This window comes from Dama dama, chromosome 8, assembly GCF_033118175.1.
Source record: "Dama dama isolate Ldn47 chromosome 8, ASM3311817v1, whole genome shotgun sequence".
NCBI lineage: Eukaryota > Metazoa > Chordata > Mammalia > Artiodactyla > Cervidae > Dama > Dama dama.
This window is the reverse complement of record NC_083688.1, coordinates 67236918-67252675: the sequence shown is the minus strand read 5'-3', so window position 1 is coordinate 67252675 and position 15758 is coordinate 67236918.

Genomic DNA, 15758 nt, shown 5'->3' with positions numbered 1-15758 from the left:
AGAGCCTGAAAAGGTGTGAAAAATATGAAAAGCTTCAAAAGGTGTCAAAAATGAGATGAGCATGAAACGGTCTGAAAAATAGGAGGATCATGAAGCTGTGTTGAAAAACATGAAGAGCCTGAAAAGGTGTCAAAATTATGAACAGCTTCAAAAGGTGTCAAAAATATGAGGAGCATGAAACGGTCTGAAAAATAGGAGGAGCATGAAGCTGTGTTGAAAAACATGAAGAGCCTGAAAAGGTGTGGAAAATATGAAGAGCTTCAAAAGGTGTCAAAAATATGAGGAGCATGACACGGTCTGAAAAATAGGAGAAGCATGAAGCGGTGTTCAAAAACATGAAGAGCCTGAAAAGTTGTGAAAATTATGCAAAGCTTCAAATGGTGTCAAAAAAGAGATGAGCATGAAACGGTCTGAAAAATAGGAGGAGCATGAAGCGGTGTTGAAAAACATGAAGAGCCTGAAAAGGTGTGGAAAATATGAAGAGCTTCAAAAGTTGTGAAATACATGAGGAGCAGGAAACTGTCTGAAAAATAGGAGGAGCATGAAGCGGTGTTCAAAAACATGAAGAGCCTGAAAAGTTGTGAAAAAAATGAAAAGCTTCAAAAGGTGTCAAAAATGAGATGAGCATTAAAGGTTCTGAAAAATAGGAATAACATGAAACGGTGTTGAAAATCATGAAGAGCCTGAAAAAGTGTGAAAAATATAAAGAGCTTCAAAGGTGACAAAAATGAGATGAGCATGAAACGGCCTGAAAAATAGGAGGAGCATGAAGTGGGGTTGAAAAACATGAAGTGTCTGAAAAGTGTGAAAATATGAAGAGCTTCAAAAATATGAAAAATATGAAGCGCTTCAAAAGGTGTGAAAAATATGAAGAGCTTCAAAAGGTGTCAAAAATGAGATGAGCATGAAACTGTCTGAAAAATAGGAGGAGCATGAAGCGGTGTTGAAAATCATGAAGAGCCTGAAAAGGTGTGCAAAATATGAAAAGCTTCAAAAGATGTGAAAAATATGAAGAGCTTCAAAAGGTGTGAAATAGATGAGGAGCATTAAATGGTCTAAAAAATAGGAGGAGCATGAAGTGGTGGTGAAAAACATGAAGAGCCGGAAAAGGTGTGAAAAATATGAAGAGCTTCAAAATGTTTCAAAAATACGAAGAGCAAGAATCGGTCTGAAAATCAGGAGGATCATCAAGCGGTGTTCAAAAACATGAACAGCCTGAAAAGGTGTGAAAAATATGAAGAGCTACAAAAGGTGTCAAAAATATGAGGAGCATGAAACGTTCTGAAAAATAGGAGGAGCATGAAACGGTGATCAAAAATATGAAGAGCCTGAAAAGGTGTGAAAAATATGAAGAGCTTCAAAAGGTGTGAAATACATGAGGAGCATGAAACGGGCTGAAAAACAAGAGAAGCATGAAGTGCTGTGGAAAAACATGAAGAGCCTGAAAAGCTGTGAAAAATATGAAGAGCTTCAAAAGGTGTGAAATACATGAGGAGCACGAAACGGGCTGAAAAACAGGAGAAACATGAAGTGGTGTGGAAAAATATGAAGAGCCTGAAAAGGTGTGAAAAATATGAAAAGCTTCAAAAGGTGTCAAAAATGAGATGAGCATGAAACGGTCTGAAAAATAGGAGGATCATGAAGCTGTGTTGAAAAACATGAATAGCCTGAAAAGGAGTGAAAATTATGAACAGCTTCAAAAGGTGTCAAAAATATGAGGAGCATGAAACGGTCTGAAAAATAGGAGGAGCATGAAGCTGTGTTGAAAAACATGAAGAGCCTGAAAAGGTGTGGAAAATATGAAGAGCTTCAAAAGGTGTCAAAAATATGAGGAGCATGACACGGTCTGAAAAATAGGAGAAGCATGAAGCGGTGTTCAAAAACATGAAGAGCCTGAAACGTTGTGAAAATTATGCAAAGCTTCAAATGGTGTCAAAAAAGAGATGAGCATGAAACGGTCTGAAAAATAGGAGGAGCATGAAGCGGTGTTGAAAAAAATGAAGAGCCTGAAAAGGTGTGAGAAATATGAAGAGCTTCAAAAGGTGTCAAAAATATGAGGAGCATGAAACGGTCTGAAAAATAGGAGGAGCATGAAGTGGTGTTCAAAAAAATGAAGAGACTGAAAAGGTTTGAAATATATGAAGAGCTTCAAAAGGTGTCAAAAATATGAGGAGCATGAAACGGTCTGAAAAATAGGAGGAGCATGACGTGGTGGTGAAAAACATGAAGAGCCTGAAGGTGTGAAATTTATGAAGAGCTTCAAAGGTGTGAAATATATGAAGAGCTTCAAAAGGTGTCAAAAATATGAGGAGCATTAAACTGTCTGAAAAAAAGATATAACAAAAATCAGTATTGAAAAACATGAAGAGCCTGGAAAGGTGTGAAAAATATGAAGAGCTTCAAAAGGTGTCAAAAATATGAGGAGCATGAAACGGTCTGAAAAATAGGAGGAACATGAAGTGGTGTTCAAAAACATGTACAGCTTGAAAAGGTGTCAAATATATGAAGAGCCTTAAAAAGTGTCAAATATATGAGGAGCATGAAACGGTCTGAAAAATAGGAGGAGTATGAAGCGGTGTTGAAAAACTTGAAGAGGGTGAAAACGTGTGAAAAATATGAAGAGCTTCAAAACGTGTGAAAATATGAAGAGCTTCCAAAGGTGTCAAAAATGAGATGAGCATGAAACGGTCTGAAAAATAGGAGGACTATGAAGTGGTGGTGAAAAATATGAAGAGCCTGAAAAGGTGTGAAATATATGAAGAGCTTCAAAAGGTTTCAAAAATATGAGGAGCATGAAACGGTCTTAAAATTAGGAGGAGCATGAAGCGGTGTTCAAAAATATGAAGAGTCTGAAAAGGTGTGAAAATTATGAAGAGCTTCAAAAGGTGTCAAAAATATGAGGAGCATGAAACGGTCTGAAAAATAGGAGGAGCATGAAACGGTGTTCAAAAACATGAAGAGCCTGAAAAGGTGTGAAAAATAGGAAGAGCTTCAAAAGATGTGAAATATATGAGGAACATGAAACGGTGTGAAAAATAGGAGGAGCATGAAGCTGTGTTCAAAAGCATGAGAGCCTGAAAAAGTGTGAAATATATGAAGAGATTCAAAAGGTGTGAAATACATGAGAAGCATGAAACAGTTTGAAAAATAGGAGGAACATGAAGCGGTGTTCAAAAACATGAAGAGCCTGAAAAGTTGTGAACAATATGATGAGCTTCAAAATGTGTCAAAAATATGAGGAGCATGAAACGGTCTGAAAAATAGGAGGAGCATGAAGTGTTGTTAAAATGCATGAAGAGCCTGAAAAGGTGTGAAAAATATGAAGAGCTTCAAAATGTGGCAAAATAAGACGAACATGAAACGGTCTGAAAAATAGGAGGAGCATGAAACGCTGTTCAAAAACATGAAGAGCCTAAAAAGGTGTGAATATTAGTAAGAGCTTCGAAAGGTGTGAAAAATATGAGAAGCATGAAAAGGTCTGAAAAATAGGAGGAGCATGAAGTGGTGTTGAAAAACATGAAGAGCCTGAAAACGTGTGAAAAATATGAGGAGATTCAAAAGCTGTGAAAAATATGAAGAGCTTCAAAAGTTCTCAAAAATGAGATGAGCATGAATCGGTCTGAAAAATAGGAGGAGCATGAAGTGTTGTTGAAAAACATGAAGAGCCTGAAAAGGTGTGAAATATATGAAGAGCTTCAAAAGGTGTCAAAAATATGAGGAGCATGAACCGGTCTGAAAAATCCGAGGAGCATGAAGTGTTGTTGAGAAACATGAAGAGCCTTAAAAGGTGTGAAATATATGAAGAGCTACAAAAGGTGTCAAAAATATGAGGAACATTAACCGGTCTGAAATATAGGAGGAGCATGAAGTGGTGTTGAATAACATGAAGAACCTGAAAAGGTGTGAAAAACATGAAGATCTTCAAAAGGGGTCAAAAATATGAGGAGCATGAAACGATCTGAAAAATAGGAGGAGCATGAAGTGGTGTTCAAAAACATGAAGAGCCTGAAAAGGTGTGAAATATATGAAGAGCTTCAAAAGGTGTCAAAAATATGAGGAGCATGAACCGGTCTGAAAAATCCGAGGAGCATGAAGTGTTGTTGAGAAACATGAAGAGCCTTAAAAGGTGTGAAATATATGAAGAGCTACAAAATGTGTCAAAAATATGAGGAACATTAACCGGTCTGAAATATAGGAGGAGCATGAAGTGGTGTTGAAAAACATGAAGAGCCTGAAAAGGTGTGAAAAACATGAAGATCTTCAAAAGGGGTCAAAAATATGAGGAGCATGAAACGATCTGAAAAATAGGAGGAGCATGAAGTGGTGTTCAAAAACATGAAGAGCCTGAAAAGGTGTGAAAAACATGAAGAGCCTCAAAACGTGTCAAAAATATGAGGAGCATGAAACGGTCTGAAAAATAGGAGGAGCATTAAGCGGTGTTGAAAAACATGAAGAGCCTGAAAACGTGTGAAAAATATGAAGAGCTTCAAAAGGTGTGAAAAATATGAAGAGCTTCCAAAGGTGTCAAAAATGAGATGAGCATGAAACGGTCTGAAAAATGGGAGGAGCATGAAGTGGTCGTGAAAATCATGAAGTGCCTGAAAAGGTGTGAAATATATGAAGAGCTTCAAAAGTTGTGAAAAAATGAGGAGGTTCAAAAGGTGTAAAAAATACGAGGAGCATGAAACGATCTGAAAAATAGGAGGAGCATGAAACGGTGTTCAAAAACATGAAGAGCCTGAAAAGGTGTGAAAAATAGGAAGAGCTTCTCAAGGTTTGAAATACATGAGGAGCCTGAAGCGGTCTGAAAAATAGGAGGAGCATGAAATGGTGTTGAAAAACATGAAGAGCCTGAAAAGGTGTGAAAAATAGGAAGAGCTTCACAAGGTGTCAAATATATGAAGAGCATGAAACGGTCTGAAAAATAGGAGGAGCATGAAGCAGTCGTCAAAAACATGAAGAACCTGAAAAGTTTTGAAAAATATGAAGAACTTCAAAAGGTGTGAAAAATATGAGGAACATGAAACGGTCTGAAAAATAGGAGGAGCATCAAACGGTCTGAAAAATAGGAGCAGCATGAAACACTGTTGAAAGACATGAAGAGCTTCAAAAGTGTCAAAAATATGAGGAGCATGAAACGGTCTGAAAAATAAGAGGGTCATGAAACGGTCTGAAAAATAGGAGCAGCATGAAACGGTGTTGAAAGACATGAAGAGCTTCAAAAGGTGTCAAAAATATGAGGAGAATGAAACGGTTTGAAAAATAGGAGTAGCATGAAACGGTCTGAAAAATAGAGGCAGCATGGAATGGTGTGGAAAAACATGAAGAGCTTCAAAAGTTGTGAATAAATGAGGAGGTTCAAAAGATGTCAAAAATATGAGGAGCATGAAACGGTCTGAAAAATAGGAGGGGCTTGAAACGGTGTTCCAAAACATGAAGAGCCTGAAAAGATGTGAAAAATATGAACAGCTTCAAAAGCTGTGAAAAATATGAGGAGCATGAAACAGTTTGAAAAATAGGAGAAGCATGAAACAGTGTTGAAATCATGAAGAGCATGACAAGTGTGAAAAATATAAAGAGCATTAAAAGGTGTCAAAAATATGAGGAGCATGAAACGGTCTGAAAAAAAGGAGGAGCATGAAGCGGTGTTGAAAACATGAAAAGCCTGAAAATGTGTGAAAAATATGAAGAGCTCCAAAGGTGTGAAAAATATGAATTGCTTCAAAATGTGTCAATAATGAGAGAAGCATGAAACTGTGTGAAAAATAGGAGGAGCATGAAGCGGTGTGCAAAAACATGAAGAGCCTGAAAAGGTGTGAAAAATATGAAGAGCTTCAAAAGGTGTTAAAAATATGAGGAGCATGAAACGGTCTGAAAAATAGGTGGAGCATGAAACGGTGTTGAAAACATGAAGAGCCTGAAAAGGTGTGAAAAATATGAAGAGCTTCAAAAGATGTCAAAAATATGAGGAGCATGAAGCGGTCCGAAAAATTGGGTGAGCATGAAGCGGTGTTGAAAACATTAAGAGCCTGAAAAGGTGGGAAATATATAAAGAGCTTGAAAAGGTGTCAAAAATATGAGGAGCATGAAACGGTGTGAAAAATAGGAGAAGCATGAAGTGATGTTGAGAAACCTGAAGAGACTGAAAAAGTGTGAAAAATATGAAGAGCTACAAAAGATGTGAAATATATGAGGAGCATGAAATGATCTGAAAAAAAGGAGGAGCATGAAACGGTGTTGAAAAACATGAAGAGCCTGAAAAGGTGTGAAAATTATGAAGACCTTCAAAATGTGTCAAAAAAAAGGAGGAGCATGAAATGGTGTTCAAAAACATGAAGAGTCTGAAAAGGTGTGAAAAATATGAAGATCTTCAAAAGGTGTCAAAAATATGAGGAGCATGAAACGATCTGAAAAATAGGAGGAACATGAAGCACGGTTGAAAAACATGAAGAGCCTGAAAAGGTGTGAAAAATATGAAGAGCTTCAAAAGGTGTCAAAATATGAGGAGCATGAAACAGTCTGAAAAATAGGAGGAGCATGAAGCGGTGTTGAAAAACATGAAGATCCTGAAAAGCTGTGAAAAATATGAAGAGCATTAAAAGGTGTCAAAAATATGAGGAGCATGAAACGGTCTGAAAAAAAGGAGGAGCATGAAGCGGTGTTGAAAACATGAAAAGCCTGAAAATGTGTGAAAAATATGAAGAGCTTCCAAAGGTGTGAAAAATACGAATAGCTTCGAAATGTGTCAATAATGAGAGGAGCATGAAACGGTGTGAAAAATAGGAGGAGCATGAAGCGGTGTGCAAAAAGATGAAGAGCCTGAAAATGTGTGAAATATATGAAGAGCTTCAAAAGGTGTCAAATATATGAGGAGAATGAAACGGTCTGAAAAATAGGAGGAGCATGAAGTGGTGTTGACAAACATGAAGAGCTGAAAAGGTGGGAAAAATATGAAGAGCTTCAAAAGGTGTCTAAAATATGGGGAGCATGAAACGGTCTGAAAAATAGGAGGAGCATGAAGCGGTGTTGAAAAACATGAAAAGCATGAAAAGGTGTGAAAAATATGAAGAGCTTCAAAAGGTGTCAAGAATATGAGGAGCATGAAACGGTCTGAAAAATAGGAGTCGCAAGAAGCGGTGTTGAAACCATGAAGAGCCTGAAAACGTGTGAAAAGCATGAAGAGCTTCAAAAGTTGTGAAAAATATGAAGAGCTTCAAAACGTGCCAAAAATGAGATGAGCATGAAACGGTCTGAAAAATAGGAGGAGCAAGAAGCGTTTTTGAAAAACATGAAGAGCATGGAAAGGTGTGAAAAATATGAAAAGCTTCAAAAGATGTCAAAAATATGAGGAGCATGAAACGGTCTGAAAAATAGGAGGAGCATGAAGCGGTGTTCAAAAACATGAAGAGTCTGAAAAGGTGTGAAAATTATGAAGAGCTTCAAAAGGTGTCAAAAATATGAGGAGCATGAAACGGTCTGAAAAATAGGAGGAGCATGAAACGGTGTTCAAAAACATGAAGAGCCTGAAAAGGTGTGAAAAATAGGAAGAGCTTCAAAAGATGTGAAATATATGAGGAACATGAAACGGTGTGAAAAATAGGAGGAGCATGAAGCTGTGTTCAAAACATGAGAGCCTGAAAAAGTGTGAAATATATGAAGAGCTTCAAAAGGTGTGAAATACATGAGGAGCATGAAACAGTTTGAAAAATAGGAGGAACATGAAGCGGTGTTCAAAAACATGAAGAGCCTGAAAAGTTGTGAAAAATATGAAGAGCTTCGAAATGTGTCAAAAATATGAGGAGCATGAAACGGTCTGAAAAATAGGAGGAGCATGAAGTGTTGTTAAAATGCATGAAGAGCCTGAAAAGGTGTGAAAAATATGAAGAGCTTCAAAATGTGGCAAAAATATGATGAGCGTGAAACGGTCTGAAAAATAGGAGGAGCATTAAGCGGTGTTGAAAAACATGAAGAGCATGAAAAGTTGTGAAAAATAGGAAGAGCTTCAAAAGGTGTGAAAAATATGAAGAGCTTCCAAAGGTGTCAAAAATGAGATGAGCATGAAACGGTCTGAAAAATGGGAGGAGCATGAAGTGGTCGTGAAAATCATGAAGTGCCTGAAAAGGTGTGAAATATATGAAGAGCTTCAAAAGTTGTGAAAAAATGAGGAGGTTCAAAAGGTGTAAAAAATACGAGGAGCATGAAACGATCTGAAAAATAGGAGGAGCATGAAACGGTGTTCAAAAACATGAAGAGCCTGAAAAGGTGTGAAAAATAGGAAGAGCTTCAAAAGGTGTGAAATGCATGAGGAGCCTGAAGCGGTCTGAAAAATAGGAGGAGCATGAAACGGTGTTGAAAAACATGAAGAGCCTGAAAAGGTGTGAAAAATAGGAAGAGCTTCACAAGGTGTCAAATATATGAAGAGCATGAAACGGTCTGAAAAATAGGAGGAGCATGAAGCAGTCGTCAAAAACATGAAGAACCTGAAAAGTTTTGAAAAATATGAAGAGCTTCAAAAGGTGTGAAAAATATGAGGAACATGAAACGGTCTGAAAAATAGGAGGAGCATGAAACGGTCTGAAAAATAGGAGCAGCATGAAACACTGTTGAAAGACATGAAGAGCTTCAAAAGTGTCAAAAATATGAGGAGCATGAAACGGTCTGAAAAATAAAAGGATCATGAAACGGTCTGAAAACTAGGAGCAGCATGAAACGGTGTTGAAAGACATGAAGAGCTTCAAAAGGTGTCAAAAATATGAGGAGAATGAAACGGTTTGAAAAATAGGAGTAGCATGAAACGGTCTGAAAAATAGAGGCAGCATGGAATGGTGTGGAAAAACATGAAGAGCTTCAAAAGTTGTGAAAAAATGAGGAGGTTCAAAAGGTGTCAAAAATATGAGGAGCATGAAACGGTCTGAAAAATAGGAGGGGCTTGAAACGGTGTTCCAAAACATGAAGAGCCTGAAAAGATGTGAGAAATATGAACAGCTTGAAAAGCTGTGAAAAATATGAGGAGCATGAAACAGTTTGAAAAATAGGAGAAGCATGAAACAGTGTTGAAAACATGAAGAGCATGACAAGTGTGAAAAATATAAAGAGCATTAAAAGGTGTCAAAAATATGAGGAGCATGAAACGGTCTGAAAAAAAGGAGGAGCATGAAGCGGTGTTGAAAACATGAAAAGCCTGAAAATGTGTGAAAAATATGAAGAGCTTCCAAAGGTGTGAAAAATATGAATAGCTTCAAAATGTGTCAATAATGAGAGAAGCATGAAACGGTGTGAAAAGTAGGAGGAGCATGAAGCGGTGTGCAAAAACATGAAGAGCCTGAAAAGGTGTGAAAAATATGAAGAGCTTCAAAAAGTGTTAAAAATATGAGGAGCATGAAACGGTCTGAAAAATAGGTGGAGCATGAAACGGTGTTGAAAACATGAAGAGCCTGAAAAGGTGTGAAAAATATGAAGAGCTTCAAAAGATGTCAAAAATATGAGGAGCATGAAGCGGTCCGAAAAATTGGATGAGCATGAAGCGGTGTTGAAAACATTAAGAGCCTGAAAAGGTGGGAAATATATAAAGAGCTTGAAAAGGTGTCAAAAATATGAGGAGCATGAAACGGTGTGAAAAATAGGAGAAGCATGAAGTGATGTTGAGAAACCTGAAGAGACTGAAAAGGTGTGAAAAATATGAAGAGCTACAAAAGATGTGAAATATATGAGGAGCATGAAATGATCTGAAAAAAAGGAGGAGCATGAAACGCTGTTGAAAAACATGAAGAGCCTGAAAAGGTGTGAAAATTATGAAGACCTTCAAAATGTGTCAAAAAAAAGGAGGAGCATGAAATGGTGTTCAAAAACATGAAGAGTCTGAAAAGGTGTGAAAAATATTAAGATCTTCAAAAGGTGTCAAAAATATGAGGAGCATGAAACGATCTGAAAAATAGGAGGAACATGAAGCACGGTTGAAAAACATGAAGAGCCTGAAAAGGTGTGAAAAATATGAAGAGCTTCAAAAGGTGTCAAAATATGAGGAGCATGAAACAGTCTGAAAAATAGGAGGAGCATGAAGCGGTGTTGAAAAACATGAAGATCCTGAAAAGGTGTGACAAATATGAAGAGCATTAAAAGTTGTCAAAAATATGAGGAGCATGAAACGATCTGAAAAAAAGGAGGAGCATGAAGCGGTGTTGAAAACATGAAAAGCCTGAAAATGTGTGAAAAATATGAAGAGCTTCCAAAGGTGTGAAAAATATGAATTGCTTCGAAATGTGTCAATAATGAGAGGAGCATGAAACTGTGTGAAAAATAGGAGGAGCATGAAGCGGTGTGCAAAAACATGAAGAGCCTGAAATGGTGTGAAAAATATGAAGAGCTTCAAAAGGTGTTAAAAATATGAGGAGCATGAAACGGTCTGAAAAATAGGTGGAGCATGAAACGGTGTTGAAAACATGAAGAGCCTGAAAAGGTGTGAAAAATATGAAGAGCTTCAAAAGATGTCAAAAATATGAGGAGCATGAAGCGGTCCGAAAAATTGGATGAGCATGAAGCGGTGTTGAAAACATTAAGAGCCTGAAAAGGTGGGAAATATATAAAGAGCTTGAAAAGGTGTCAAAAATATGAGGAGCATGAAACGGTGTGAAAAATAGGAGAAGCATGAAGTGATGTTGAGAAACCTGAAGAGACTGAAAAGGTGTGAAAAATATGAAGAGCTACAAAAGATGTGAAATATATGAGGAGCATGAAATGATCTGAAAAAAAGGAGGAGCATGAAACGCTGTTGAAAAACATGAAGAGCCTGAAAAGGTGTGAAAATTAAGAAGACCTTCAAAATGTGTCAAAAAAAAGGAGGAGCATGAAATGGTGTTCAAAAACATGAAGAGACTGAAAAGGTGTGAAAAATATTAAGATTTTCAAAAGGTGTCAAAAATATGAGGAGCATGAAACGATCTGAAAAATAGGAGGAACATGAAGCACGGTTGAAAAACATGAAGAGCCTGAAAAGGTGTGAAAAATATGAAGAGCTTCAAAAGGTGTCAAAATATGAGGAGCATGAAACAGTCTGAAAAATAGGAGGAGCATGAAGCGGTGTTGAAAAACATGAAGATCCTGAAAAGGTGTGAAAAATATGAAGAGCATTAAAAGGTGTCAAAAATATGAGGAGCATGAAACGGTCTGAAAAAAAGGAGGAGTATGAAGCGGTGTTGAAAACATGAAAAGCCTGAAAATGTGTGAAAAATATGAAGAGCTTCCAAAGGGGTGAAAAATATGAATAGCTTCGAAATGTGTCAATAATGAGAGGAGCATGAAACAGTGTGAAAATAGGAGGAGCATGAAGCGGTGTGCAAAAAGATGAAGAGTCTGAAAAGGTGTGAAAATTATGAAGAGCTTCAAAAGGTGTCAAAAATATGAGGAGCATGAAACGGTCTGAAAAATAGGAGGAGCATGAAACGGTGTTCAAAAACATGAAGAGCCTGAAAAGGTGTGAAAAATAGGACGAGCTTCAAAAGATGTGAAATATATGAGGAACATGAAACGGTGTGAAAAATAGGAGGAGCATGAAGCTGTGTTCAAAAGCATGAGAGCCTGAAAAAGTGTGAAATATATGAAGAGCTTCAAAAGGTGTGAAATACATGAGGAGCCTGAAGCGGTCTTAAAATAGGAGGAGCATGAAACGGTGTTGAAAAACATGAAGGGCCTGAAAAGGTGTGAAAAATAGGAAGAGCTTCACAAGGTGTCAAATATATGAGGAGCATGAAACGGTCTGAAAAATAGGAGGAGCATGAAGCAGTCCTCAAAAACATGAAGAACCTGTAAAGTTTTGAAAAATATGAAGAGCTTCAAAAGGTGTGAAAAATATGAGGAACATGAAACGGTCTGAAAAATAGGAGGAGCATGAAACGGTCTAAAAATAGGAGCAGCATGAAACACTGTTGAAAGACATGAAGAGCTTCAAAAGTGTCAAAAATATGAGGAGCATGAAACGGTCTGAAAAATAAGAGGATCATGAAACGGTCTGAAAAATAGGAGCAGCATGAAACGGTGTTAAAAGACATGAAGAGCTTCAAAAGGTGTCAAAAATATGAGGAGAATGAAACGGTTTGAAAAATAGGAGTAGCATGAAATGGTCTGAAAAATAGAGGCAGCATGGAATGGTGTGGAAAAACATGAAGAGCTTCAAAAGTTGTGAAAAAATGAGGTTGTTCAAAAGGTGTCAAAAATATGAGGAGCATGAAACGGTCTGAAAAATAGGAGGGGCTTGAAACGGTGTTCCAAAACATGAAGAGCCTGAAAAGATGTGAAAAATATGAACAGCTTCAAAAGCTCTGAAAAATATGAGGAGCATGAAACAGTTTGAAAAATAGGAGAAGCATGAAGCAGTGTTGAAAACATGAAGAGCATGACAAGTGTGAAAAATATAAAGAGCATTAAAAGGTGTCAAAAATATGAGGAGCATGAAACGGTCTGAAAAAAAGGAGGAGCATGAAGCGGTGTTGAAAACATGAAAAGCCTGAAAATGTGTGAAAAATATGAAGAGCTTCCAAAGGTGTGAAAAATATGAATAGCTTCGAAATGTGTCAATAATGAGAGAAGCATGAAACTGTGTGATAAATAGGAGGAGCATGAAGCGGTGTGCAAAACATGAAGAGCCTGAAAAGGTGTGAAAAATATGAAGAGCTTCAAAAGGTGTTAAAAATATGAGGAGCATGAAACGGTCTGAAAAATAGGTGGAGCAAGAAACGGTGTTGAAAACATGAAGAGCATGAAAAGGTGTGAAAAATATGAAGAGCTTCAAAAGATGTCAAAAATATGAGGAGCATGAAACGGTCCGAAAAATAGGATGAGCATGAAGCGGTGTTGAAAACATTAAGAGCCTGAAAAGGTGGGAAATATATAAAGAGCTTGAAAAGGTGTCAAAAATATGAGGAGCATGAAACGGTGTGAAAAATAGGAGAAGCATGAAGTGATGTTGAGAAACCTGAAGAGACTGAAAAGGTGTGAAAAATATGAAGAGCTACAAAAGATGTGAAATATATGAGGAGCATGAAATGATCTGAAAAAAAGGAGGAGCATGAAACGGTGTTGAAAAACATGAAGAGCCTGAAAAGGTGTGAAAATTATGAAGACCTTCAAAATGTGTCAAAAAAAAGGAGGAGCATGAAATGGTGTTCAAAAACAAGAAGAGTCTGAAAACGTGTAAAATTATGAAGAGCTTCAAAAATGTGAAAATATGAAGAGCTTCAAAAGGTGTCAATAATATGAGGAGCATGAAACGGTCTGAAAAATAGGACGAGCATGAAACGGTGTTAAAAACCATGAAGAGCCTGAAAAGTTGTGAAAAATATGAAGAGCTTCAAAATGTGTCAAAAATATGAAGACCTTCAAAAGGTGTCAAAAATATAGGAGAATGAAACGGTCTGAAAAATAGGAGGAGCATGAAACGGTGTTCAAAACATGAAGAGCTGAAAAGGTGTGAAAAATATGAAAAGCTTCAAAAGGTGTCAAAAATATTAGGAGCATGAAACTCTCTGAAAAATAGGAGGAGCATGAAGCTGTGTTCAAAAATATGAAGAGCCTGAAAAGGTGTGAAATATATGAAGAGCTTCAAAATGTGTTAAAAATATGAGGAGCGTGAAACGGTCTGAAATATTGGAGGAGCATGAAACGGTGTTCAAAAACATGAAGAACCTGAAAAGGTATGAAAAATATGAAGAGCTTCAAAAGGTGTGAAAAATATGAAGAGCTTCAAAAGGTGTCAAAAATATGAGGAGCATGAAACGGTCTGAAAAATAGGAGGACCATGAAAGGTTTTCAAAAACATGAAGTGCCTGAAAAGGTGTGAAAAATATGAAGAGCTTCAAAAACGTGAAAATATGAAGAGCTTCAAAAGGTGTCAATAATACGAGGAGCATGAAACGGTCTGAAAAATAGGAGGAGCATGAAGCGGTGGTGAAAAACATGAAGAGTCTGAAAACGTGTGAAAAATATGAAGAGCTTCAACAATGTGAAAAATTTGAAGAGCTTCAAAAGGTGTGAAAAATATGAGGAGCATGAAACGGTCTGAAAAATAGCAGGAGCATGAAGCGGTGTTGAAAAACATGAAGAGTCTGAAAACGTGTAAAATTATGAAGAGCTTCAAAAATGTGAAAATATGAAGAGCTTCAAAAGGTGTCAATAATATGAGGAGCATGAAACGGTCTGAAAAATAGGAGGAGCTTGAAGCGGTGTTGAAAAACATGAAGAGCCTGAAAAGGTGTGAAAAATATGAAGAGCTTCAAAAGGTGTCAAAAATATGAGGAGGATGAAACAGTCTGAAAAATACGAGGAGCATCAAACGGTGTTAAAAACCATGAAGAGCCTGAAAAGTTGTGAAAAATATGAAGAGCTTCAAAATGTGTCAAAAATTAGATGAGCAAGAAAAGGTCTGAAAAATAGGAGGAGCATGAAACGGTGTTGAAAAACATGAAAAGCCTGAAAAGGTGTGAAAAATATGAAGAGCTTCTAAAGGTGTCAAAAATATGAGGAGCATGAAGCGGTCTGAAAAATAGGAGTAGCAAGAAGCGCTGTTGAAAAACATGAAGAGCCTGAAAAGGTGTGAAAAACATGAAGAGCTTCAAAAGCTGTGAAAAATATCAAGAGCTTCAAAAATTGTCACAAATGAGATGAGCATGAAAGGGTCTGAAAAATAGGAGGAGCAAGAAGCGTTTTTGAAAAACATGAAGAGCCTGAAGAGGTGTGAAAAATATGAAAAGCTTCAAAAGACGTCAAAAATATGAGGAGCATGAAATGGTCTGAAATATAAGACGATCATGAAGCGGTGTTCAAAAACATGAAGAGCCTGAAAAGGTGGGAAAAATATGAAGAGCTTCAAAAGGTGTCAAAAATATGAGGAGAATGAAACGGTCTGAAAAAATGAGAAGCATGAAGTGGTGTTGAAAAACATGAAAAGCCTGAAAACATGTGAAAAATATGAAGAGCTTCAAAACTGTGAAAAATATGAAGAGCTTCAAAATGTGTCAAAATATGAGGAGCATGAAACGGCCTGAAAAATAGGAGGAGCATGAAACGGTCTGAAAAATAGGAGGAGCAAGAATCGGTGTTGAAAACATGAAGAGCATGAAAAGGTGTGAAAAATATGAAGAGCTTCAAAAGGTATCAAAAATATGAGGAGCATGAAACGGTCTGAAAAATAGGAGGAGCATGAAATGCTGTTGAAAAACATGAAGAGCTGAAAAGATCTGAAAAATAGGAAGAGCTTCAAAAGGTGTGAAATATATGAGGAGCATGAAACGGTCTGAAAAATAGGAGAAGCATGAAGCTGTGTTCATAAACATGAGAACCAGAAAAGGTGTGAAAAATATGAAGAACTTCAAAAGGTGTGAAATATATGTGGAGCATCAAACGGTCTGAAAAATAGGAGGAGCATGAAGCGGTGTTCAAAAATATGAAGAGACTAAAAAGATGTGAGAAATATGAAGAGCTTCAAAAGGTGTCAAAAATGAGATGAGCATGAAACGGTCTGAAAATAGGAGGAGCATGAAGCGGTGTTGAAAAACATGAAGAGCCTAAAAAGTTGTGAAAAATATGAAAAGCTTCGAAAGGGGTCAAAATTGAGATGAGTATGAAACGGTCTGAAAAATAGGAGGATCATGTAACGGTGTTGAAAAACATGAAGAGCCTGAAAAGGTGTGAAATATATGAAGAGCTTCTAACAGTGTCAAAAATATGAGGAGAATGAAAGCGTCTGAAAAGTATGAGGAGCATGAAGC